At 38.9% G+C, this 26,990-nt stretch overlaps 1 long non-coding RNA gene across 1 annotated transcript in view; it reads left to right on the plus strand.

Annotated features, from left to right (window-relative positions):
• LOC121016258 (uncharacterized) overlaps positions 1-26,774 on the plus strand; it is a 219,622-nt gene extending 192,848 nt beyond the window's left edge. The window contains exon 6 of the long non-coding RNA XR_005784183.1: positions 26,677-26,774. This is a non-coding gene — a long non-coding RNA (uncharacterized LOC121016258). The remainder of the gene's footprint in view (positions 1-26,676) is intronic.
• Positions 26,775-26,990: the final 216 nt, after the last annotated feature.

Genomic DNA, 26,990 nt, shown 5'->3' on the forward strand with positions numbered 1-26,990 from the left:
TTATCAAGGTGCTCCCTTTAAGACTATGTAGAATTTTACCACACAGAAGTGCATCATTGTTCTCCTAAAGCAGAGAATGCTGGAGTAGGGGTGTGTGTGTGTGTGTGTGTGTGTGTGTGTGTGGTTAGGGGAGTGGTGGATATTTCATTAATTTCCTTGTTTAGATTAGATAACTATTTATCCCATAAAACCCTGAAAGAGAGAGAGAAAGAGAGAGAGAAACTGGATAGACTTGGTCTAAGGGAATGAGTTTCTGAGTAGAGGTCTGAGATGTTTCTCAAGGACAGGTAGAGACCAGTCATAATAGTAGGTGACTCAGAACATCTACAAGGGGATCAGAAAAAGAATATGTTCTAGAGGAAAGATCCCAAGAATGGCACGGTCAGTTACTATGGGCAGTTAAGAGTATTTGAATAAACTATCTGCCTCGTAATGTAACTATGGCTGTCAATAAGGAAGAAGAGGTCTGAGGATGACCCAGTGCTATCCTATCAGAAAAAGACAGGTTTCCTTGGAGCACCATGACGGAACAGTCCCCTACTGAAGGGTAGCCTAGAATTAGCACTTGTCCACAGAAGGATAGGAAAGGAGTGGCTGGAGCCAATGCTCCAGGTTCTTATTTATATTTAATCAATTCATTACCTTTTGCCTTCTTATGGTTAATGGAAAGGGGTTCTGCTAGAGCTTCCTTCTATTAATCTTCCCATTGGGGGAACTTCAATTATTTATATAGCAATTAACTCCAAATGGAGAACAACTCCACTTAATAGATGAACAGGGACTAAAATGGACCTTTTGGCAACAAGTCATAGGGCCAGATTAATAGAGGCCAACTTTGGGTTCTCCACCTCCACCTCCACCACCAGGAAGAGAAAAGTTGTTACATAATTAATTAGGTCCCCAACCTGGGGGACAAATTTATGGGCTGTTCCTTTGCTGCACTAAAGCTCTATCTGCCCTCTCTGTTCTGGCCCAATCACATTCCTTAATTCAGGTTGTATATTTAACTATCTTGGAGGCCATTTAGATTTTTTGTTGTTGTTCTGAACCTGTCAACAAATGTATAGCCAAACTTTGCACCTTGTCACCCATTCAAATATAATAGGCATTTTATTTTTTTAGCAACATGGAAACTTTCAATAGAAGTGTTGGGGAGATGGGACAAGAACACAGCCTGTGTGTTGGTACTGAGTGTATTTCCAGTTGAAATCAACGTGTTAATCAAAACACCATGACTAGTCAACAAGGAATGAACCAACCTAACTATAAAATCATTTTCAACACACTTCTTTGTCTTTTCCCCATAGAACATTGCCAGAGATTTTGACCAATCTAGATTTAGACAAATCTGTTCCTCTGATTTATGTATTTAAGCAGTTATGCAACATTTGTTTATTGAGGACCTACCATATATCAAACCCTTTCCTAGGACATAAGATTAATACATAGTAGCATAGTAATGCTATTAAAAATTAAAATATCTCACATCTGTTGTCACTTGTTTTTAGTGAACCTATGAAGGATTCAATGCTCATGTATTTTGTTTTTTATTATTTACAGGGTGAACATTTAAACATTAATTCTGAAAAAAAATAAAAAAATAAAAAATAATTCTGAAACTTCTAAGAAGTGGATGTGAAAATTACTAACATGTACTTTCCATAATGCACATTTTTTATTTTTTGGTTCTCAGAATATTTGCCTAATTCCAATAATATTGTATCATTCCCATTCCCATCTTCTGCAACATTCTCCAAAGAATACTGGGAATTCCACAATCATTTTATGCATGTTTTCTCTTTGTTGCCGTATCCTTTACTCAAAACCAAAGACCTGAGAACCTTGATGCAATTGCATATGCTATCAGAGTAATACTAAGAAATAACACTTTTATATATGCCACATCACTCCTAAAAATGTATTGCATAGGCTTCCTAATACCTATTGTATCAGTCTCAGATCTCATTGGCTGACCTCCAAGAACTTACAGAAATTAGTTTCTTCTTGTCTGTCCAAATTATTCCCACTATTTCTCAATTCTCACTTCCAACTTAATTAAGGGGGTTCACACTGTCTGTTTTTACTTCTATGCCTCTTCTCATGTTATTTTCCTGCACTGAAAGTACTACCCAAACCCATTCTCCTCTCTATTTAAATACCAACACTTATGTTAAATTTTTTTTCTCTTTCATAAAGTCATCACCTGCTATTAACATTCCACACTGATCTATCCCTTCCAATACTGATTAGTCACTTACTGTGTGGTTCAACAATTTTCTAATTGTTTCATCTATGCAAGGCTCATTTTCTCAGTTACATGGTAAATTCCTCAAAATATCTTTGTTTTGCCCCCTGCGCCTCGGAGGAGTTGAATTCTACTTGGTACAATGGCTTAATTGATGTACAATCAAGTACCAAATATAAGCCATGAAATATAAAGAAAATTGGAAAATGCAGCTTATCAGGATTCCTGAATATTTTAAAGATAGTCTCATGTAGATCACACCTTCACATATTTGACTGAAATTGTCAATTTCACCCAGTACTTTACATCACATTTGACAGAGCCATTTGCATAACCCATGGTATCCCTTTTCTGTCCTGGAATATGAAAACTCCCCTTGGGACATCTAATGAACCCTTTAATTCTAAGTCATATCCAAGCAGGAGGATAAGTTCTATAAGCCCCAATAATTGTCTCAAGAATCAATACATTGTTATAGTTTTTGAAATGCAAACAGGCAAAGATAATAGAAACATTTTTCATTGGGTATTCAAGACCACTGAGTTCACTGGGAAAAAAAGCTACATATATATGTAGCCTGGCATAGTATGTTTGCTCAATAAGCTATTAATATAGAAAATAAATTGAGCTTCTATGAACCATGTAGATTGGAGTCTGACAGCCACAAACACATCTAGTAAAAATAATTTCAGATTATTCAAAATGTCTCACTATGGAGGGCTTGAGGTGACCTTGAATGAAAGCTCCAGGTTTGTGCTCCCTGTACAACCCTGTGTCATAGGTGATGATATGAGGTGACAGGAAAAAGAAAACTGCATTGTGCTGGTGGTCAAAAAAAAATCACTGAGTAGCTTTAGAGATGGAATAATTTGAATTTAGATATTACAAACCCTTAAAGGCAGAAAAGTTCAGTGATAGCAATGACTGAACAGAAACTCCTTGAGAGCATCTTAACCTTGAAATGCATTTTTAATCTAGCCAGCTCCTTTGCTGAACTCTCAGTCTTGAGTGAGATCCCTAGGGACTTACATGTGATATCCTTAGACACAAACAGAGACATTTATTTTTCCTAGTCAAATGATGAACAATGGATTGATGTTCAAATATTAGATCTAATCTCTTGGTCTCCCTCACAGATCATCCTAGTTTTGTTTGTTTGGTTTGTTGGTTGGTTGGTTGGTTACTCAAGGACAAGATTCGGTTGACTTACTATGATAGAAGCTGATGAACTTGATCTTATTTCAAATCTTATTTGAAAATCTTGTGTCAGTTTAACACTGTCAACCCTTTCTTCTCTCCTTTCCAGTGTGTTTCAATACCTTCTCTCCAAAATTGTGGTTATCTTCCACCAATGGAAATTGACTGTTATACTCTACATTGTAGACTCAAAATTAGATGAGAGTTCCAAATTACAAAACTCAGTGGACAGACCTAACATTCATTCTCATGGCAAATGAGATTTCCTAATGCATTAATATTAAGAAGAACATAATGGAAGAGGGCCAGAGCCTCTAATGTGGAAATTTACACTTTTATGTGGGAACTAGGGATAGTAAGTATAGGTAAGAGGTCACTAAATCCACACACACCTAAAGACACGGGTTACACTTAAGGCAAGGATGAACATATGGGTATGTCTGTAAGTGAGTGTATGTCTGTGCATCTGTGTACACACGTGTGGTCCGAGGTCAGAATAGGGTCGGGAAGGTGAGAAAGAAGCCAATATGTATTAAGTACCCACTGAGTGCTAGCTATCACAGTTACATGCTCAGTATTAGTGCTGATAGCTACTAAGTCTATCTACCTCTCAGATGATTATGTCTTATCTAGTCTAACACGAGTACTGGTAGAAAAGCTCTGGTCTATGTGCTGACTAAGCAGTTCCAAGTTCTCTCCTTTCTTCACTCCAAGAACAAGTATTTTTTTGCACGATAGCAAACTCAAAACCACCGTGTGAGGTATTACATATCCCACGCATTACAGATGAGGAAACAAAGCTCAGAGAAGTTGATCAATTTTCCCAAGGCCAAAATAAATGGTGAACAGTGGAGTCGAGGGCTTAACTTAGTTTCTGTCAGACTAAAACCCACTCTTTCTATTATCCCATGATGACCCTAAGGGCAAGTATTCAGAAAAGACCAAAAGAAGTAGAAAGAAAGAAAAAATGGTAGGAAAAATCCCTGAAAGAGGAATCTCTACAGAGGCAGCAAAAATAAAGATAAGGCAAGGAGAGGGTGTTCAGATGAAAAGAATAACTGAAGAGGGAAATTTGTCTTAAAGTCTCAAGTAATGCCTATTTCTTATTTCTACATAAGCAAACTAAAATAGACCAATTTTTCATTTAAATAAAATTCATGCAATAGCTAATTTTAATAGAGGAATAAGGTGATGCTATTTTTCTTCTCTTTGTTTGTTTGTTTGTTTTGCTGTTTTTCTGAAAAAGAGCAGTCTGGGATCTGTCTTAATGATTTAGTTCGCTTTGCCATTATAGGCAAAGTCTGTATTCATACCTAGATTTTGTTTGCCTCTGTACAGTTTTATAAAATCATGTTAAACTCCAACAAATTGCTACATTTGTGTATCTTCAGAATGAGTTTGATTGATGTTTCCACTTTTCAACTATTTCTCTTAGTATCAAGAATATACTCCAAAAGTCTGAAGATACGTTACCTGAATTTTTGCCCATCTAGAACCCTGCAAGATAAACTTCAGTTTTAGCCTTTCAAGTCCTTAAGGAGTTTAATGATATTTTAGGGATTTTGTTATTATCTCGGTAGAGCCATGAAAAGTACTTTTAGACAGAGTACACATACCTCCATGAAAGCTATCATATTTGAAATATAAAGCCCCCCAAATTAGCCTCTAAAATGAATTAGACCTACCTGGAGTCCAGAAATCCTCCCTAGGGTTGATTTCAGAGCTTTTACTCAAGAGATGTCTAAGCCCTTTGTTGGTATGTGGGGGGAAATACTCAGGAATTCTCCTCCCTGGATTTAATGCCCCCAGATTTAAAATGTAAGTATTAGAAGCTGAGCCCTCGAACATCTCCCTTCATTTCTTGACATCTTTATGACAATGTATGGTGCAGTACCTCACTTTGCTGCAATTACTGAACAGACAGCACTGTAGGCAATGTAAGTTGCTCTTAAGTGCAGCAATCCATTCTGAAGAGATGTACAAACATAAACTCTCAGTCGTGGCAGGCTTCTATGAAACCTGAGCATTATCTGTGAATTTTCTCTCTCTCATTTTTAATCATTCTGTGAGCTCACCTCTAGAACCCAGTGGCCTAATTTGCTAATTAATAACTATTATTACTTAGTGGAATTGAAAACTGAAATTACTGCCTGCCTTAAACATAATAAAAATTGGCAATCCATTCAGAGTGCTGTGAGGGGCCGCTTCATTCACTGCGCCGCCCTGGCAGCTGGGTAGATGTCACTGTCTGCTTGCTGCGTGCCCTCATCTCTAGATGGGATGGAAGGGAGAAGGGGGATCGTCTCTCTGACACATTCAGACTAGAAGGGAAGCCGTATAGATTGCAATATATACATGTAGGATCTAATAGACAATATTCTCTCAACCACTAAGAATTCTCTCAACACAGTTTAGAAACTGTCTTCTTTACTTTATTAGTGCTTGGTCCTCCAAACCCCAGCTCCTTTTTCGTACCTTAGTGTGTGATTTCTAAGCTCAAGCGACTCTTTTTTCTTCATTTGTTACATGAATAGTCCTTAAAGATAACTAGATAATAAAAGTCCGTTGTCTCTTAACGCAACCAAATCAGCTAGTGACCAGGTTAAATCCAGAGGAAATTAAGCAGAAATTATTACCATCGGCACTTTTTCTTCTTGTAGATGCCCTCAAAGGTGGCCCAGTCAAACCTGTTTAAAACAAGAAGGTTTGTCCTTCAAATCTACCCTTCTTTTTCCTACTACTGTTTCCAGTAGATATGCCGTATTATTTCTCATTGCCCTGAACTGGGTTAACTTTTTTTTTTGTCATTACAATGTGTTTGCATATTAATGCATATTTGTTTGTTTAATCTGAAGTCTAATGTCTATGTGTGTCAGGTATCAATGGAGATGTTGAGATCACAGTCATACAAAAGTCCTGTTCCTGCTCTCGGGGAGCCCAGTATCTAGCAGGGAAACTAAGGTGTGAAGCTACATAAGAAACTTTATGAAAAAGTTTCTTGAAAGTGCACAAGAGACTCTCAAAGAACTACACACCCTTAACGATTAAGGCCAAGTCTGGAAAGTTTATAACCACAATGAAAAAGGATCATGTCCCCTCCAATGACAAAATCTGATCCACATACTCATAAAACTAATCATGAACGCAGCTTCCCACATGGAGACAGGAAGTTATCAAGAGAGCAGATGCTACAGGCGAGGAAAGAATGCCTAAATATGCTGCACGCTTAGCATGGGTCACTACTCAGTCAGCTCAGCAGATAATTGGCAAAAATGTTAGCTAGTCCTCCAGGTTGCCCCCAATCATCCCTTTCATACAACCAGGCTAAAGAAATAGGTCTTCATGACTCAGAGTTTGTTGAGAGTTGTTGTTTTTTTCTAACTTCCAGAAGGTACGGTCATGTCTCTTAAACTCAATCTCATTCAAATACTCAATGAATCATCTACTGAGGGCCCATAATTTTTCAGCACACTGGAAGGCCACACTTGGAGGATACTGCTCTGTTCTCTATTGTCACTCTTGATCACAAGTACTGGACAACACCCACAAAAAGAACAAGCCCATTTAAAGAAGCCCTTCATGGGTGGCTCAGTCAGTTAAGCATCTGAATTCAGCTCAGGTCATGATCTCACACTTCATGGGTTCAAACCCCACATCAGGCTCTGCGCTGATAGCAGGGAACCTGCTTTGAATCCTCTGTCCCCTTCTCAGTCAGCCCCTCCGTCTATCTCTGCCCCTCCCCAGCTGTCACATACACTCTCTCACTCTCTGTCTCCCTCTCTCTCAAAACTAAATAAACATTAAAAAAGAAGAAGAAGAAGAAGCCGCCCTTCAAACTTGATCCATTAAAGTTATGCTCCATATTGTGTGAAGAAAAACACAAACTTCCATGAACAGTTGACAAGTGGTTCATTTGTTTTAGTCCCACTATAAACTTTTATTTCTAATGAAATAAACACAAAGAAAAACAAGTAAGGTATGAACAGAACAAATGCTCAATCTAATGTCAGAGCAAGAAGTTAACCAGAAGTTAAAGTCAAGCCTGGAAAACTAATTTTTCCCCCCTTAAAATCATTAATGTGACAATCAATGACACCACCAGATTCTAGCCACTCCTTATTTTCAAATGATAATGTCACATAATATTAACCATGAAGTTAATGACAAGTATATTCTCGTTCATACTCAGATTGAGATACTAAGTACTATCCTAGATCTAAATACCGTTCTTGTATATACTTTTGGCTTGTGAGATTGAGAGGGGGTAAGGGAATGGTGTGGCAAGCAGCAGAGGTCACTTCTTCTCAAAGAAGTTTTCCCATTCTCAAAATGTTAATTCAAAGAAATTATGGCAAGGTAGTCAGTGGATTTGACACCCAGGGTATAGAATTTTAACACAGTAGTCAGGGTATAGATCAGGGGTTGGAAAACTATGACCCACAGGAGAAATCTGGTCCACAGCCTGTTTTTGTACATAGTTTTATTGGAATACAGCCACGCCCATTTACGTATATCTTCTAAGGCCAAACAGCAGAGTGTGGGAGGAGACACAGACAGTATAACCTGAAAAGTCTAAAATTCTTACTATCTGGCCCTTTAAAGAAACATTTTGCTGACCTCCTATAGGTCAACAATCCCATAGTTGCAATACCCCAAGTCAAAATTTTTAAAAAGGTGTTTGGTGGCAGAACTTGACCTGACCTAAAATGTTTTAGTAGCAATAACATAGCCCTACTTAAATTGATAAGAAGCTATTTATAGTTTTTGTTTATCCACTGGGAATATTTATATAATTTACTGTAGAAATATTGGTATGTCTTATTTCAGGAAGTTGTCCCAGATCCCCCCACAGGGGGTATTATAATATTCAGTATACATACATCTCTCTAAACTCTCAAATATTCTAAATCCTGAAAAATGTCAGTCCCAAAGAGTTTTGGATTAGATTTAGTGGGTCAAAGATGCCAAAACTCTGGAATAAAAGAACATGTTTCATTTTTTAAAAAGGCTTCAGTATTGAACACTATCAAGGGTATCAGGTCTATCAAGTGGGAATGGGAGGGCTGTGAGGGATAAGTATGACTCAGCACTGTAGGGCGTTTGCAGGTGATTTGAATGGTGTGCATCTTGTATTGAGGTTCGTGGGCAAAGTGTGAAAGGGCAGACTGCAATATCTCTGATGTTAACAAGAGCCCTAAGTGCTAAAAGACATTTGAAACACTGCCTCTACTATTACCTAAGAAAAGTAGCCTTCTTACTCTCAAGAGTCCTGCAATATTTACTTCCAGTTCCTTAAAAGCCTCCGTCCTCTAGGAATAATAATTTTATATTATGGGGAGCCAAAGTTTCCACCTAAAGAACTCACAATTTGGGCGAATGACCAGAGGATAGATTAAAAAGGCTTGCGTTGTAAGAAACTAAAACTAAAATTTAGTCACTTTCTCAGTGCAGTCCTCAGGTGGATCTGGAGGGCATTGCGTTCAAGCAATCAAAGAGTTAATGGTGGTGCCTATGTTTGTGTGTGTCCTCCTTCCCATCTCTAAGACAAAAAGCTTAGCCGGCAGCCCAGCGATGGTGCTTTATGGCAGGTAAAAGGAGTGGACATAAAAACATAATACATCCGAATAGGTGCACAAAGTAAGCAGCAGCCTGAGTCATCAGAAAACAAAGAAGAAGGTATTTTCACACAGAATGTTTTGATTCTAGAAAGACTATTTCATAGCAAGAGAAAATGTTCAGAGGGCCCTGAGGCAAACATGTGGTTGAGGAAGCTCCGAAGCATAGTCTCATTTTTAATTCAACATAAAGTAAAAGGTGTTAAAGAAAAATCAAGTCAACATCAGGAGACTTCGCAGGAAGGCCAAAGTGAGTAAGACAAACCCAGGTTTAAATTCATATTGCCAGTGTCCGTATCTCTACATGTCTGATTATGGGTAGAACAAAGGGGGATTTGGGTTGCTCCAGCAGTCTTATTGACCTTGGCAAGTGGATCAACCATGCGGTAATTTGGCATTACCAGCAGACATCACACCATTCCACATGGCTTTGAAGTTGGTATTGTACTCGTAGTCTTTCCAAAGAATGTCTCCCTTTCTTTTCAGATCTCAAAATAATTAATGAGAAATGCAGACATAGGACTAGTCCACCTCTGACAGTACCACAAAGCCAAACTGATAAGTCATATAGAACTGACACAGTCTGCCGAATCCGGGGGTCTCATTTATTTGTCCAATTTTCGAAGAGGTTGCATGCCACACAGAATGGACAGGCAGACTAATCTGATGCTCTGTCTGGGCGTAGTATACTTTGAAATCTAAGAAGAGGCTTTCATGCCAATGCAATTGCGTCGATGTGATACAGAGTCAACCCCTCAGCTAGCACTCATGTATAAAATATCTCTTGATGGCATTGCCTTGCAATGGTATGTGTGTATGTGGGGTGTGTGTGTGTGTGTGTGTGTGTGTACACATGTAGATATGGCAAAAAGATTATCAACATCAGGGCTCAGGATGATCTAGTATAAGAATAGGCAACCTTTTTTTCAGTAAAGGGTCATATGGTAAATATTCTAGGCTCTACAGGCTCTACAGTTTATAGTAACTACTCAAGTCACCATTGTAGCAGAAAAGCAGCCTTAGACGATGTATAAATGAATGGGTATGGTCATAATTTGCTGACCTCTGACCTAAGACACAGAGCTCTCTGGGATATGAAATTGAGGCCAGATCTGTCTGTGACAGAGTTCAGTAGTCCCAAACCTACCCCTCAGCTATCTATGCCTCCAGGGACTTAGTAATTCTCAAACCTCAGGGTCGATATGACTATGATACTAGTACATGCTCTAAATTACATAAGTGCAAACCAAAAAAGACTGAAAAGATCCAAATTCTGTCTGCAGACTTTCCAGTCATTTCTCATATATAGTTCTTTTGGAATGTTACCTAACTTTCCTGTGCTCCTAATCCTAGATTTGTGATGTCTGGTGTTAACCTCCAGAATAAAAAGTCAGAAAGACACTGGAAATTAAAGTTGAGCAGTTTTAACAAAGGGATATTAGATCATCTGAAACATAGATTTAGAAGGATTGTAGTTCAGGACAATCTTCACAACTTGAAATGAAGGTTTCAACATGTTTAGATATACAGAATCAATTTGGATAGAGGAAGAGAGATGAATGGTCGATGATAGTCAGTATAGATGTATAGCTAGAAACATACATTTACTAGCTCTCTGCTGAGAATCAACTACACCTCAGTAACAGTGAGCACACCTAGAGCCCAGATCTTGTTGTTTAAAGGCCATTCTACAGGAACAGCAACCATGACTCTTGGAAGGGATAGATGATCCTAGGACTGGAACTGAGAGAGTATAAGATTATTTCAGGACATCTTTTGAGCTAGAAATTAAGAAAATGCTCAAGGAATAATAGGGACTTGTCAAAAAGATATAGAAGCAGTTTGAAGTGGCTACCCCTGGCCAAACTGGGAATAATATGAACAACAAAATAAATAATGGTGGTAAGAGATTATTACCCATAGAATAAAATAAGAATCTATGAGTATACACTGATACAAGTAAATGAATAAATAAATGGGGACGGTAGGATTTCATCCAAATGGCAGAATTGCAATTCATAGATATAGAAGGAATGATCAAATTGAAAAATCATCATCATAATTATTTTAGACAAGAATTGTCAGCAGATACAAAATTAGGAGGTAAAATTGTGTTGGGAAAAGGCTATCTATATTGTCTCAAAGTATCTCCCCATGAGACATTTATTAATTTTAGAAATGAAAAATAGTGACTTTTATAGGGGAGAAACCTGGCAGATAGTATCTTAACAAATGATCAGTTACTATCACTAGTAAAGGAGAAAATCAATATCATGTACTTCCTAATATGATGCCCTGAGAGGAGCGCCAGTGTGACTCGGTTAAGCATCCACCTCTTAACTTCAGCTCAGGTCATGGTCTCACAGTTCATGGGTTCAAGCCCCACATTGGGCGCTGCCCTGACAGTGCAGAGCCTGCTAGGGATTTCTCTCTCTCTCTCTCTCTCTCTCTCTCTCTCTCTCCCTTCTCTCTCTCTCTCTGCTCCTCCCCCATCTCAAAATAAATAAACTTAAAAAAAAATCTTAAAAAGAATATGATGCACTAAGAGACACAGTAACTCTTTGTGAAATTCCTGCCCAAAATGCATGACCTAAATCTAATTATGAAGAAACATCAGCAAACTCAAACTAAGGAACATTTTAGAAAATATCAGTCCTGTCCTCTTCAAAACTGTCAGGGACAGGAAAAATTAAAAAAAAAAAAAAAGATATGTTTAAAGTTAAAGGAAATACAAGAGGTGTGACAACTAAAGAAAACACTACAGTCTGGAACGTAAGAAAGCTTTGTTTTTCTTTCTTTATAAAGGACAGTAATGTGGTAATTGGTATAATTTTATTAAGGTCTGATGATTTGATAATAGTATTGTATTGATAATTTCTTAATTTTGATAAACAGTACTGGCTTATATAAAGAGGAATAAAAACAAATGTATTTAAATGTTAACATAAGGGAATCTGTGTGAAAAAGATATATGAAAACTCCTTGTACAATTTTTGCAACTTTCTAGAAGTCTTAAACTCTTTTAAAAATAAAAAGTTGAAAAAAGAAAAAGAAAAAGAAAGAGCAATGGCTCTGGAGGCAGAGTGCCCATGTTTGCTCCCATGAAATTATGACCTTGACCGTTGTTATCGGCCAGATTGTGACCCCCAACAATTCGCATGTTGAAGTGCTAGCCCCCAGTACCTCAGAATGTGACTATATTTGGAGACAAGTGTCTTTAAAGAGGAAAGGTTAAAATGAAGTCATTAGCATAGGCCTTACTCCAATATGACAGGTGTCCTTACAGGAAGAGGAAATTTGGACACAGAATGGGTACAAAGAGAAGACCATGTGAAGAAGACTCAGTTTTATATGTGATAAAAGATTTTCTATGTCAAATAAACAAAATCAAAGCAAACAACAAACCAGACAGGAAAGGCTGTAAATATGACAGCAGGACTTGAGAGAAAACGATAATCCTTCAAATCTAAACAAGCAAAATCCAGAGGAAGACAGTTCCCCAAAGAGGAAATTAAAATAGCTAACAAACCTTGAAAAATATTTTATTTGACTATTAAAGAAGAAAGACAAATGTAAACAAGTCATTGGGCTTTTGTTTGGTTCTATTTTGTTTTTGTTTTTTGTATTTCTGTTAAATTTCCAATAAATGAAGAAATTTTAAAAATTCAATGTTGATAAGCATGTGGCTAAACAGGCATTTTCATACATTGTTGATTGCAATTAATTTTGCTTAGCATTTTGGAAAAAACTTTTCTTTTTAAAGTTTATTTATTTTGAGAAAGAGACAGAGAGAGAGAGAGCAGGGGAGAGGCAGAGAGAGAGAATCCCAAGCAGATCCCTCAGCATCAGCACAGAGCCTGATGTGGTGTTCAAACCCATGAACCGAGAGAGCATGACCTGAGCCGAAACCAAGAGTTGGACACTTAACCGACCAAACCACGCAGGCACTCCTAGAAAAAATTATTCTAATGGAAGTTAAAATACCATAAAGAAATTTATTTTTAGTTCAGTTACATCACTTCTAGGAATCGAGCCTATGGATGTTATCAGAAATGCTAATAAAGAGTATGCAAAAACGCACTCATTTCAACATGTTCTTAATAATAAAAAAATAAACAAGAAATGACCAAATTATCCATCGTGGTAATAGAGAAATGATAGATAAATTCTTTCATATGTAAGCTGAACACCATGAAATTGCCATTTTCTGAAGTCAAAAAACAAAAAGTTTAAATATCAGAAATTTTATATTATTCAATTTAATATATTCAATGGTATTTTTTGCATTTGTTAAATAAATTTCTGGAAAAATTGGAATAATATGGGGAATGCTGTTATATGAGAAAATCAGAATACTAAACTGCTATGTAACATAATTATCAACTATGTACAAAATTCATGGAAAAGAAACAGGAAGGAAATATGATACATGAGGCCTCTAGGTATTGGGATTATGGATGATTTTTAGTTCCCTAGATTTACTCTGCTTTCATCAATCTATATGGCAAACTCATATTTATAATAAAATAAGGAAAGATAAACAGAATCATTATTTTTAGCAAGTTATTTTCATTCAAATCTCTTAAATATTACCCTTTTAGATGGATAAAATGTATTTTTGGACAGAAATGTCCATACTGTGCTAGAAATTATATCATTAGAGAATTAAAGCATGTAACTTCCCAAAGTAATTCTTCTATAGATTTACGTTCATCAAAAGGCACACATGCTAAAGTTGAGGCCTCTCTCTGTAACTATCTCCATAAACTAAGGGCCTGCTGATGTTTTGTTTTGGTTCTGTTTTAAAGAGCTTGTTTACAGAGAAGATGGCTGAAGTGAATTTATAAGACTTTTCTATTTGATGATTGACATCTGTTTCCCTGTTTATATATTTATATTAAGATTGGAGATGTTCACTGAGTAGATGTGTTTGAACTCTTCCTTGACATATAATTACTGAGAATCTGCCATTTAAAGAAAAAGGAATTTAAGTGGTTATATACTCATATTGTTAAGGACTTCCCAGAGAGGCTCACCTGGGTGTCATTTCTGATATCTGTTGGTTTCATTTGGAATCTTTGATCATTCTACATGCAGAGGTTCATCCATAATGGTGCTCTTACCCTTTTTTTTTTTTCTAATGGAGTCTAAGGTTTTTCTCTCCATTGTACTCTAGCAAACAGAAGCACCATGGTCTAATGGACTGATGTCAAGTTAGTATAAAACAATTCTGTAAATAAGATTTTCTAAAGAAGTAAGAACAGTGTGATCATTGTACCTCTGTTGTGTCTCTAGATAGCATGAACCAATTCAACCAGGAGCAGACTGTGTATGTAGGGGAAGCTATGCAGTACAAGTTTAGACAGAACTCTCTCCATAAAGCTGCCTTCAAAGCTATATTATAAAGCTTCTTTGTGAGATTATCAAAGATGTCTCTTTGCAAGAGAGTTCTTGTGGGATTTCCAATACATAACAGAAGTTGAAATTATCTTAGGGAACCACCTTGAAGTTGCTTTGGCAAGCATCTACCTTCTGGGTGTTCTCCTCTCCCATCTCACACAGAATCTTGATTCACATATTAGTCCCTCTCCACTATATTTTCAGTCTAGATGAGCTGCAAAACATGCTCAAGTATCTCCTAATTTAAAAATAAATAAAAACTTCTTCTGATTATAAGCCTTCTTTTAGCTACAACCTTCTCTCCTTTCCTTCAGACTCAAACTAGAAAAAAATGGCCTATTCTCTTACCTCTCATCCCTTCCTAAAACTACAATCATTATTTCAGGCCCCCATCATTTGTTGAAAGTACTGTATTAACAAATCAAACTGACACCCCTTAGTCTTTAGCATACTTACCTTCCTGAATTTTAATTTCATAAGATTCAGCCTAAACGAGCCGTATCTTTATTTGCTGAAGGCCATGTGAAAGGTAATAAAACCGTTTTGAATAAGAGAGAAATTTTCTTTAATGTCTTTGTTTTCCTATGGTTTTCTTCCCCATTCCTCTCAGCCTTCAGCTCTGCCAGAAGCCACATCACAAGAAGTCCCTGGTCATTTCAGTTCCCGTCATTGGTTGTCATTTCTGAGCCTGAACAAGCCTACAGGGGTTATATTCATCCCCTTTCCTGTTGATGCAATGGGCTGATGAAAGGAAGACACTGCTTCTGCTAGCAAGGGTGGAAAAATAGTTGTGACTGACACCAGTGGTATGGGGGTGTGTGTGTAGAGGGGTGGGGCATGTCCCCAAGGAAGAGCTAGAAGTTAGTATCCGCCAGAGAAATATGCATTCATGCAAAAGATATGCCACCCACTTTTAGGCACTGAGAATAAAGCAGTGAAAATAAACATAATAATCCCTGCCCACATGGAGTTTCTATTTTGGTGGGAAATTGCTATTCAGACCTCAGCCTTGTAGGATCAGAAACCTGATTAGCGAGCACCCATTTGGAGTTCATCTTCTAGAGCTAGATGTCAATTAACTAGCCCCAGAGAAACTGATGAAGGAAACCAGAAAATTGACGTTATGGGAAATACTTGTTGCTTGGAAGAAAAGTATTTGCCCCTCAGCATGATCAGTGTGGTCCCTCCCTGTAGTCTGTGATCAAGCTACTTGAAAAAGCCAATCGTAGTCAGAAATTTATTTTTTTAACTGAATGCTTGTCAACATATTAATTTATAATCAAAATGACCATCCTACAACCATCCTATTTCTTCCTTAGAGAACCAAATCTAACCATGGTGAATATGAACTCAAAATAAAGAAAAAGAATGAGGCGAACCAGAGGTTAGTAGCATCGGGCTTAGCCAGACTCAGCCATCTCATAATAGAGATAATCTTGCTCTTAGGACTGGAACATCCAAAGTCTAACAGCCCACATTCCCTCAGCCCTAGGTGGAGCTTAGAAGACTACTGTCAATATTTCTTCTGTGAAGCTTCCAGTTAAGCATATTAGCATTTCTGAAAACAGAAGATGGCAATCATATCACCGTCTAGTCTTATAAGCCTCAAAGCTATTAGGTGTCTTGAAGATAGCTGTGCTGAACAGGGCTCTGATCCTTATGTGCAGATTGGAAGAATAATGCTCAGGGCACAGTCTTATTTGCCTCATGTTCTGTAGGAAAACTTAGAAAAGTCTTAGGCAACCTCTTTGAGAATCAGTTTTGCCATCTTCAAATGAACAGATTGAATTATGTGATCATAGAGTTCCCTCTAGTTCTAAGGCAAAGGCAAACTGAAGTTGGTACCACAGATCAGTTCACCTGAGAAAGTGATTTATTCAAGGCACTGCAGCAAGGTTGTGGCCAGAAAAAGAGTGTTAAGTGCTTAGTGTAAAGAATAAAGAAGAGAGTCAAGTCAGAAATTGGAGGCAATCAAGTATAAGGAAAGACGTGAAATGACTATTTGGAACAAAGATAGTATATGGATAAACTTGGAGTATGTATGCATGTATGTATTGCTGTTTCTCAACTCCGTCAAACCCAATACTCCTTTCCTACAACATACATTTTGTTGTATGTTATACGACAATAATCAGATATTTGAAGTTACATAGAATCACCATACATGTCAAGTAGCTATACATGCAGACTGAGAAGTACATGTGAATTAAATGGTAAACCCAATACCATAAGCTTGAGCAGTGATGTGGCTGTCCAAAACAGTAAACAATTTCCTGACAGTGCTTCTAATGAAAGAAAGTATGCTCTCCTTTGATTTATATGATGGTAACACTCTGGAAATGTCAGTGTATATTGAAATTTTGCTAAACACGTAAATACTAAAGTGAGGTTGTGCTCTAGGTTGGTTTAATTGTGGACTTATTACATGCTGTTGCAGAGAATTTTTTTTTAATGTTTGAAAAAAATGTTCTGAGAGAGACAGTGTGTGTGTGTGCATGCATGCGTGAGTGGGGGAGGGGCAAAGAGAGGGAGAGAGAGAATCCCAAGCAGGCTCCCCACTCAGCAGGGACCCTGATGCATTCGTGAGATCAAGACCGGAGCCAAAATCGAGAGTCAGATGCTGAGCCATCTGAGCCACCCAGGTGCCCCATGGAGAGAACTCTAATGTTTTATAGGTAGAGGAAAGTTCTTCATTGTGCAAGATTATCTAGAATCCTTGGCCATGATCATTGCAAGAACCAATAATGTTTCCTAAGATTTCAAAACACATTGTAAGAGGAAGACTGCCCTCCTTCTCTTGCCCATCCCCTCATTGGGTACTGTTAAGAATATATGCAGTGGGAGAGGATGTTTAAAGGAAACTCGCAGGCCTGCACACCCCTGAGCTTTGATTTTTATGATGTTATTGTCCTTGGTGACAACCACTCTCTACTGATTCTCAGTCTCCAGTTATTCTACTGCTGTCTAAACTTCTGAGGAAAAGGCATGCCATTTGTTCACCAAGATCACATTTAAGCTTTATTTGAACAAAGCAAGTCAAAAAAATCTATTTGCTCCTCTAGACTGCCCCTAGCTTCCTGGGCCAATCAAGTCACATGGCAGGTCTCCCCAACTGGCCGTTCCATGCTTCCAGCTCACTCATCATTTAAACCATAAGTTTTGGCTTTCAGTTTTCTCAAGCTGATGTCCTGAATTCCTCCACAAGTTGAGTTTTAGAAAAGAAATTCTAAAGGCAATTATGGATGGCAAAAAAGAATACAAAATGGCTATTTTTACCATATTATTGGTTTCTTTGAGAGCCTGGCATATTGGCTACATTTATCGTCAGGGCTGTCCAGCTTTCAAGTGGCATAGAGCATGAGGGGGTATGTGTCTATCTGTGTGTTCATGCCTGTGTACATGTTTGCTATGCAATATATTTATGAGCTGTAAAGATAATTTACTCTTATGTCAAAGAGTCAATCAATATGGGGCATATTTTTTGCACGTTTGCAAATTTTGTCAGGTAACTCAATATAGAGATTTAAAATGAAATAGAAGAAAGAAAAGATGATTAAGGGTGTGATCAAATCACTAGCCCCTCTATTCCTTATGGAATGATCCCTGTTCTGGCCTTTTTCTTGTATAATATGCACCCAGTACTATGCTATGTTAATATAAATGAAGCAGTTCATGGTGGTTGCAGTATTACACATTTTCAAACAACAGCATTAGATTAAAGAAAAATGTTTAGAATACAACTAATGATCTGAAGAGCAGGTGTTATTTTGGAATTTACTGGGGTTTTAAGTAGAAACCAGGTGTTACAAGGAAGTGATAATTTGAATATTTGATACATCTTGGCATCTGTCTGCAAGAATCAGACCCAAGAGATGTATTTTGCCCAGTAGACAGTGTGCTAAAGCTCACTAATACACCATTCATCAGTGGAAGTCATCATTCTAATATTGTTAAGCAGTGTATAGATTTCCCTAACAGGGCGAGAGTGCACAGCATCTTGAGAAGTACTAGATTCTTTTTTCTTTGACCTTGAAGGCTATCCTATGACACTTACCCAGTGATGGAAGCGGACCCTACCCTTTGAGCTTTTAAAGACAAGCTGACAGGGGTCTTGCCACACCCGCAAATAACTCAGTGCCTTGGCATTGCCTACCAGTCCCTGGTCATCATTATCTGGGGTCATGGCTCTAAATCACTATTGTCTTGTACTCCTCTGTGGCCAGTGCCCTGGGGAATGTTCTGTGTGCAGTAGATACATAGTTAATATTTCTCACTGGCTCATTGGCTATTCCCACATGAAGGGAAGCAAATAACCTCAATAAAACCACAGTATAGTGGCTGACAAACTCTCTAGACTTAGTGTTAAATGCCGATTTTCAGTGCATTTCCTAAATGTAAAACAAATTAAGCTAGCCCGTTTCAGAGAAGCTACCATTTCTTATGGAGTTTTTGAAACTTTTCCAGAAGGTTTTCTATCATACAAACAGAACCTGTTTCTAAAAATACATATTCATTCAAGAACATGAAAATCCCACCCACAAGTTCAACAGCCATTTTACTCTGGACAATAAAATTGCCTTATCTTAAGTGATTTTTTCTTTTTCCTCCTCTCTCCTGACTCACAGAACAATATTCCAAAAACCAGAATCCTTTGATTCTTAAAGAAGAAATATTCACCTTGGGAGAGAGGCATAGCTTATTTCAGCCCTAGACAAGCATTTCCATTTCTCAAAGACTCATTGAACCAACACTGTTGTCGCTGTTTGTACAACAAAACATTCTTTCCAAAGGACTTTAAAATAAATAAATAAATCCCAGGATTTCTGCACAACCATCAAGCCAACTGACCAAGTCCTCAAATAGTTAAGTTGAGCAGTTTACTTAGAAAGGCTGACAAATTTGCTTCACTTCAAAATATCATTAACACCAATAACACATTTGCCCAAGCCTATTTCTAAGTTGTAAAAAAAGATTGCTACAGATTAAGACCCTTGATATAATGCTATAAGCTCCTAACAATGGTATCTTTTATAGTGAAGAGCGACTGCAGACACAAATTGCCCTCTTTCCTGCACCTTTTTCACAAAAATCAATATTAAAGTAGTATCTGCCTTAACTCTCCCATACACTATATGAGAAAAAACCACAGCTGTGCTTAGGACAGTTTAGGTCAATAAAGAATCAATACTGTGGTTGAATCTGTAGAAAGATAAAAGACTTAGAACTCTCTACACGGGGACCCATTGTTTTCTCTCTATTCTGTAAAGCAGCAGAAGGGCATCACTTGTCTGTGGGATGCGGGGGGGAGGGGAGGTTTTTTTCTTCTCTTTTTTAAGATTGATGTGCATTAAGTGTTGGTGAAAAGTAAAGGGGGCACAGTCCACACGGGGGGTGGGGTGGGAGAAAAGGGATTGTAGACACTATTCCTTCTATCAGATTTTTTTTGTCCCTCCTCCGAGCAGTTCCTTCACAGGGTCAGGGGCTGGGTAGAGAGGAACTTGTTACACAAATCCACCCAGGGTAAATTGGAGGTCAGGTGATCCCAAGAGGCAGTCTGGATTAAAATCTTGGTTATGTTGAGTGGTCTTGGACAAGTTACTTTACTTTTCTTAAGCTCAGTTTCCCCACCTGCAATGAAATAAAAGATGATAATATTAGCCAGACTACAGACTTTGTAATAGACATTAATGGGCTTACCAGTGTCCTAGCATCTTCATAACCGTGGTTCTCAGGCTTCTTGTGGTTAGATGGGGCCACATAACTAGTTCTGGCCAGTGGATTATGAGAGGAAGTGATGTGCTTTACTTCCAAGCTGAGGTGGTGAGCAGCCCTTGGCTTTCTCCTTCCCTGAAATAGCAAACTCAGAGGAGGCCTCCTCTTGAGAGGTAGAGCCTCGGAGTCATGAGATGAGAGTCACCTATGTGTCACCACACAGAGGATGGTTGACCCCTAAAGAGTCACTCGAATCTATAGTTTTTCATGGGAAACAAACAAGCATTCCTTATGCTGTGCCTTTAAGATTTCATACATTTAATTTCATAGATTAAATGTATGAAAGTTTTTTGCCACGATACTGGAAACAAAATAGCACTCAGTTAATGTGTTCGTTAAAAAACTATAGTCCAGGCAGGGGAGAAGTTTGAACAAAGAAGTGGGATGAAATGGCACAGTGCATTCAGAAATTCGGTAAATAGAGGAATTCTTAGAAAAGAATCATAACATATTAGAAATGGAAAGCATATTTAAAAACATCCAACTTAGGATTCCTGAATGGGTGTTGTGTAGACACCCAACCAAACTTAAGAAGTTGGGAAAATGCTGCCTGTTTAATCTCCCACTTAAAGATTCTTAATGCATATTTAAATTACTAAAGGCTCTGAGAAGTACTGCACTAGAGAAATCTGGTCAATTTTGTTTATTCCAGGGCTTCTCAAGTTTGACCACAAAATGCTTTTTCCAGGTGATACCAGTTAACTTCCTATGGAAGGCCTTGTTACTGTCCTCAAAGAGCTTATCAGATAAATTGTTCACATTTGGCACTAATATTTGTTGAGGATTAGGTTCTTCTATGCATAACGAGAAGCCTGTATAACAGTGGCTTTAATAACATAAGTAATAGCTACACTTATAGCCTTATTATGTGACTTATCGTCATAAGCTTTACATGCATCTACCCTCTTCATCTCCATAACGTTCTTTCTTACATAATAAGAGATCTGAAGGTGGAGGTTTAGGGTTGGTGAGGTGACTCAAAGCTTTAAATCTCTGCAATTCTATGGTCTTTCCCTCATATTCACTTGTAAGAGACTGTCTGTGACAGCTCTAGACATCAAAAAGAGTGAAGACATGCATAAAGTATAAAGAGAATCCCCCCACAGAGTTTGCTTCCCTTTCCTTCAAGTTCCTCTATAAGACCCATCTCTAAATATCTATTTATACCTCTGGGTCAGAATCATGTGACATGGGCCCACATATCTGCATAGGAGTCTGAGGAAAGTAGACGTGAGTTTTTGTTGTTTTGTTACCACTGAGCATATTGTTGCCCCAAACCAGGGGGTGGTTTAAGGCAGGAGGAGAATGGCTATTGGGTAGACAATACGTCGTTTCTGCCACAGTCTGGCACATGATCAGATTTTGATCTCTGCTTTTGGGCAGTGTCCCTACTATGATTCTCACTGACACACGTATGAGTGGAGGAGCAGACATGATGGAGATTTGAAAGTGATATTTAAGGAAAGATTTAAAAAGAAAAAAAAAGAGTAATTGTCAAATTTGAACCCAAGAAAACTCAAACTATTCTTCATCTTTTTCAGAGCCATCCCACTGGGGAGGCCAATCTCCATGGGCTGAAGAATGATAGAACTCTGGAGGGGATATTCCATCTGGAATCTCAGTGTTACCTGTTTAAAGTGGGGATCGTAAGAGTCCCTCCCTCCCTTGGTGTGTAGTGAGGATATTAAATAACTTAATCCAAGTAAAATCCTCAAATTAGAGCATGGTCTAGCAAGTGTTCAAAAAACGTTTTTGCTGTCACCACACTGGCTTTTATATACTTAAAGATAAACTATTTCATCATAGATTCTAGTTCAAGGATATGATATGGACTCCACACAGAGGGAATAACACTCACTCACTACTTTTTTTTAATGTTTATTTATTTATTGAGAGAGAGAGAGAGAGAGAGAGAGAGAGAGAGAATCCCAAGCAGGCTGCATGCTGTCAGCACAGAGCCCAATACCAGGCTTGATCCCACAAACCACGAGATCATGACCTGAGCTGAAATCAAGAATCAGAGGCTTACTCGACTGAGTCACCCAGCATCCCATAGCACCCACCTACTTCTGGGAAAAAAATCTCCCAAACCCAGATGTATTACCTCCCTGAAGTAGTGAACCAGAGCGGCCAGTATGGCATTGTGGCAGATACCAGAGTGGGAATTGGAAGTTGGCACAAATGCTGCTGTCTTCACCTGTAAGTGGAGGGGACCGTCGACACACCTCCATCCCCACAGAATACCAATGACATTTATGTGTATCCTAAGTTTTAGGCCTATGGAATTTTCGGTCAGGGTTTGTCTTTCCTTTTTCCTTCTTCCCTGGAGGTGTCTTGAGCAACATGTTCATCCCAAAGCATGTCACGTGCTTTTCCTACTGAATGCCCCAAACGTAGGATAGATTTTCTTTAGGTGTCTACGCACTTTTTCCCCCCCGAGATTAAGAGTTGCAAAAAAGTTCCTTGCAACTGCTCTCACTCTACGAACTATAAACACTGAGGAATATCCTTCCCCTGTATGTTACTGCTCAGCATGAGTAATCAGAGAAAATTGTAACAGGTTGTGTAGTTATCTAATGAGACAGAATTATTGATTAATTCTCAACTGAGGGTTCACTGCCCTAGTTGTGCTCACCCCACCACCCCTTTCTTTCACCTTCTCTTGTCTCTAGAGAAGTTGAACTAATATACAATGGGGACAAGAGAGCAGGTGCTACATGCCCACGTCCTTCTATTGTCTTGTGGGCATTCAGCATTCAGCACGCAGCCCGGGGCAAGTATCCCGCCTTCTCAACTGCCATTGCTGCTTCCCTGGGCACCGGGGGTCAGAGTCCGAGCTCTGTTCCTGCTGCCAGGACCACAGGTTCTGACGGGTGGGATAAACCTGGTCAACACACCACACCGGGGAGCTGTGTTAAGTGTAGAGTGTCTCCATCATCTTTACCAGGAAACTCCTGTCTGAGGCTAAGTTCAAACAGATGGAAGACTGGGACAAAAATATAAAGGAGTTTTGTACTGGGCAAAGCAGGAATTAAAGTCACCCCAGCTATCAGCCACGGTAGCTGAGAGGTGGACTGCAAATGGGTTCATGCACAGACCTGGGCTTCTGACAGACTTGCCGGGGTGGGATCCAGGGTGAGTTCCTTTCCAATTGGGCAGGCTTTGGCAACTCGTCTCATTTTCCTCTCCTCATTTGGTTTTCTTATCTCTAAAACCCCGATGGTAAGTTTAACCTCAGTGGGCTATTGTGAAGATAAAATGAGATGTTAGAGGTAAAGGACTTAATGGTGGTGACAGGAAAACAGTGGCTGTTAGTTGTTCTGGGGTTTTTGTTTGTTTGTTTTGTTTTGTTTTCTTGAAGACCATATGGTGACGCTTTGAATCCGGACTCCAGGTAGGAAAGAGAAAAATTAAAAGAAGAAAAGTATATTCATGTTTATGTATTCCAGTCTTATGTCTTAGGTAACCCTCATCTTGAGAGAGAAAGGGAGGGAAAATAAACACTGCATGTACAATAGCAGATTCGATATATTTCTGCTGAGGAAATGGGGGTGTAGTTTTGGGGAGTGGCAGGGCAGCTAACTGTCTCCTCTTCTCCTGAAGCCCTGTTCTGATCCTTGGGGGCTCAACAGGGTCCAAGACAGCTGGGGCACACTTCGCCTCCTTTTGGGTTAGAAGTCACCCATCCCTCTTGCTCCTTCTCTGGCTCACTGCTCTGCAAAATTATTGCTGTTCCGGCCCCCTACCCCCACCCCCTGCTCCCATGCAGTAACTTGTATCAGCTCTGCCAACTGGTTTGGGACAGGCTTAACATCAAAGTCCTTTATTTGGATTTTCCCTTCATCTCCAACTGACTCTGTCCCAAACTCAATTTCCTCTTTCCTCTTTTTCAATTAACTGCAGTTGCCCAGAGCCGGGGAGATAGGAAGAGATACTAGGGGCATACATCTGTCATTATTTATCTGGTAGTGTATGGGGTATGCTGGCATTCAGATCCCTAATATAGCCTGTTGGACTCAAATAATTCTAGACATATTTGATTTTTGTAAAAGATAGAAACAACACACAATGAGCCTTTACATCAACCACCCAAGGGGGCATTTAGAGAGAATTTCCAATCTATTCATGATCTGTTATTCCCAGCCCTAAAAGTTTCCATGTTATAGCAGAATACCTAGGGACTCCATATGTTATGGGAACACAGCAGAACCAAAATGAGTTGAAAGAAGAATGCGTTTGATTCAAACATGGGATGAATCAGTACCCAAGGAGCCCCCATTTCATTGTCTCTACCTGGGACCCTGGGACCACACAGCCATCTCAGCCCCATTCAAGTGTGACATTTCTTTTGAATATGACAGTGGCAGCGACCTTGTCATTAACTGATGCTATGAGCAACATTTCAGCTTTCATAATTCAGTTAATTTTCAAGCCACTGGTTACTGAACCCCCAGTATAATTTTCATATAATTAAGCCACACACACACACACACACACACACACACACACACAGGCGCGCGCACGCGCACACGCACACACACACGTTCCGACCCATACAAAACATCCAACAAAGTGGCAAATAGCAGAGGAAAACAAAACTGAAAACCCAGAAAAGCTAGAAGCAAGATTCCAATCTATTTTTGGTTTCCTTTTAGCAAAGGCATGTGCATTTGGAAGGAAAAGGAGTAAAAGTCAGTTGGGGCTGAAGGGTGTGGGGAGGGAGAGTGTTTGTTTTCCATCCCCTTTTGGATTCCTATGGAAAGGCAAAGTATAGCTTGCACTCTCTCTTTACTGACCAGTTACATATCTCACATACACGTGATGAAAGCAATGTACTGGGTAAAGGAACACTATATTTTCAGTTTAGATGTTAGTTCCAAAACTGTACAGAAAAGTCTTAGAAAGGACATTTAGCTATGTCTTCATACTAGCAAAGATTTTGATGAGAGCTTAAAATTTCAACAGAAATACTTAAATGTTTGGGTAACTAAAATCCATATAATGGCTTTTAAGGAAAACAAATGGTTGTTTTCATTTGTCATAGCAGAAGATTGAATTAATGCTGAAAGAATCTGTATATCGGAAAATTTATGCGTTTGCTCTCATGCACAGGTCAGGTGAGATCTGCTGGACATTTGATTTCTGCATTGTGTTCTCTGAGCTTTTTATTTGCATGGAAGGTAATCCAAAATTCAGAAAACTTAGTTTCTTTCCTAACTGGATAGGATCTTTCCTCAGCTATGTAATCTGATTTTTCTCAAAGTGACTTGTCACATCAATATATGCCCCTCTCTCTCTTGACCTTGCTTAAATAACATTACAATTTTAGGATATTTTATCCGTTGCTAAGAGAGATTCAAATTAATATTAGCCTTATGCTGATATTGTGTTTCGCAGGGAAACTACATATGAAACTTAGGGATTTGAGAGGATGGAAATATTAACCAGATTGTAAATCCCTTGGAATCAGTTTTATTTCCTCTTGCTGTTCCTTTTTCTCTTGTTTCCCTCTTCAGTATCACTCTCTTTTAATCTCTCACCTCCATAGGCCCGTCTGACCTTCATAACCCCCTATTCACACTCAGTGGGTAGAGAAAAAGAGGAAAATAGTAAATATTTAGGATTGTTATTCTAAGATCTTGTGGTCCCGTCTCTCTAATATGTAAATAATTGAAACAGAATCTGGCCAGCATTCCCACAATGGGTCAGTTCCAATCCCAGCATTTATCAGGAGTTCTCGTGAGGGATGGAAGCCAATCACCTGCGCCTTGGCTTTACGCTCTGCTTTTATTTGGAGTGACCAAATTCTCAGAGTGGCAGAAAGTGGAGGCACCCCAAACTCAAAGTGATTTTTTTTTTATTTTTATTTTAACGTTTATTTATTTTTTTGGGACAGAGAGAGACAGAGCATGAACGGGGGAGGGGCAGAGAGAGAGGGAGACACAGAATCGGAAACAGGCTCCAGGCTCCGAGCCATCAGCCCAGAGCCCGACGCGGGGCTCGAACTCATGGACCGCGAGATCGTGACCTGGCTGAAGTCGGACGCTTAACCGACTGCGCCACCCAGGCGCCCCCAAAGTGATTTAAAACAACTCTATATTCTTTAATTCATAAATGACAGTGAAAAAAAAATGATACATTCAGACTTGTGAGCATTAATTATCTTTATCAGTGGAATTTCAGGGGACTTTCTTTATTTTTCAAATAATGTTCAAAGCATTGTATCTCTCCCAACTTAGGAATGAAACGTGGGTATTTTCTTCCACTATGTTTACCTTATCTTTTTTTTTTTTTTTTTTAACTTAAAACACCTTGTGCATCCAGTAGGTTTTAGGATCCTGGGAAGAGAGATCATTGCCTAGGAGGAAAAGGTGGAGGAACCAGTAGATATGGGGTCCCAGCCCCCTCTTCAGCCTCTCCTTTTGGTTCTTATTCCTATCGTTTTAGACAGCATTTGCAAATACTGGGGACAACAGGATGACAACCCAGGAAAAGAGAAACAAAGAACTGAATGAAAGGAACCTGCCCATCTCACAGACACTCCGCCATCTCAGAGAATGGGACCTACACTTCTCCTGAGAGATGAGCCCAACGCCTAATGGATCTCAGTGTCAGAAAGACTTCCGCGATACCCATCGCACATCCTCCTCTCCTGAATTTCTTCACATTACTCTCAGTTAGAGCGCAGCTTCGAGGTGAGATAATTCTCCCCTCTCCTCCAGTCACATCCCTCCCTGATTTTAGCAGATGACTATCAGGTG

The sequence above is a fragment of the Herpailurus yagouaroundi genome, unplaced genomic scaffold (assembly GCF_014898765.1).
Source record: "Herpailurus yagouaroundi ecotype Mexico unplaced genomic scaffold, PumYag 210, whole genome shotgun sequence".
NCBI classification, from domain to species: Eukaryota; Metazoa; Chordata; class Mammalia; order Carnivora; family Felidae; genus Herpailurus; species Herpailurus yagouaroundi.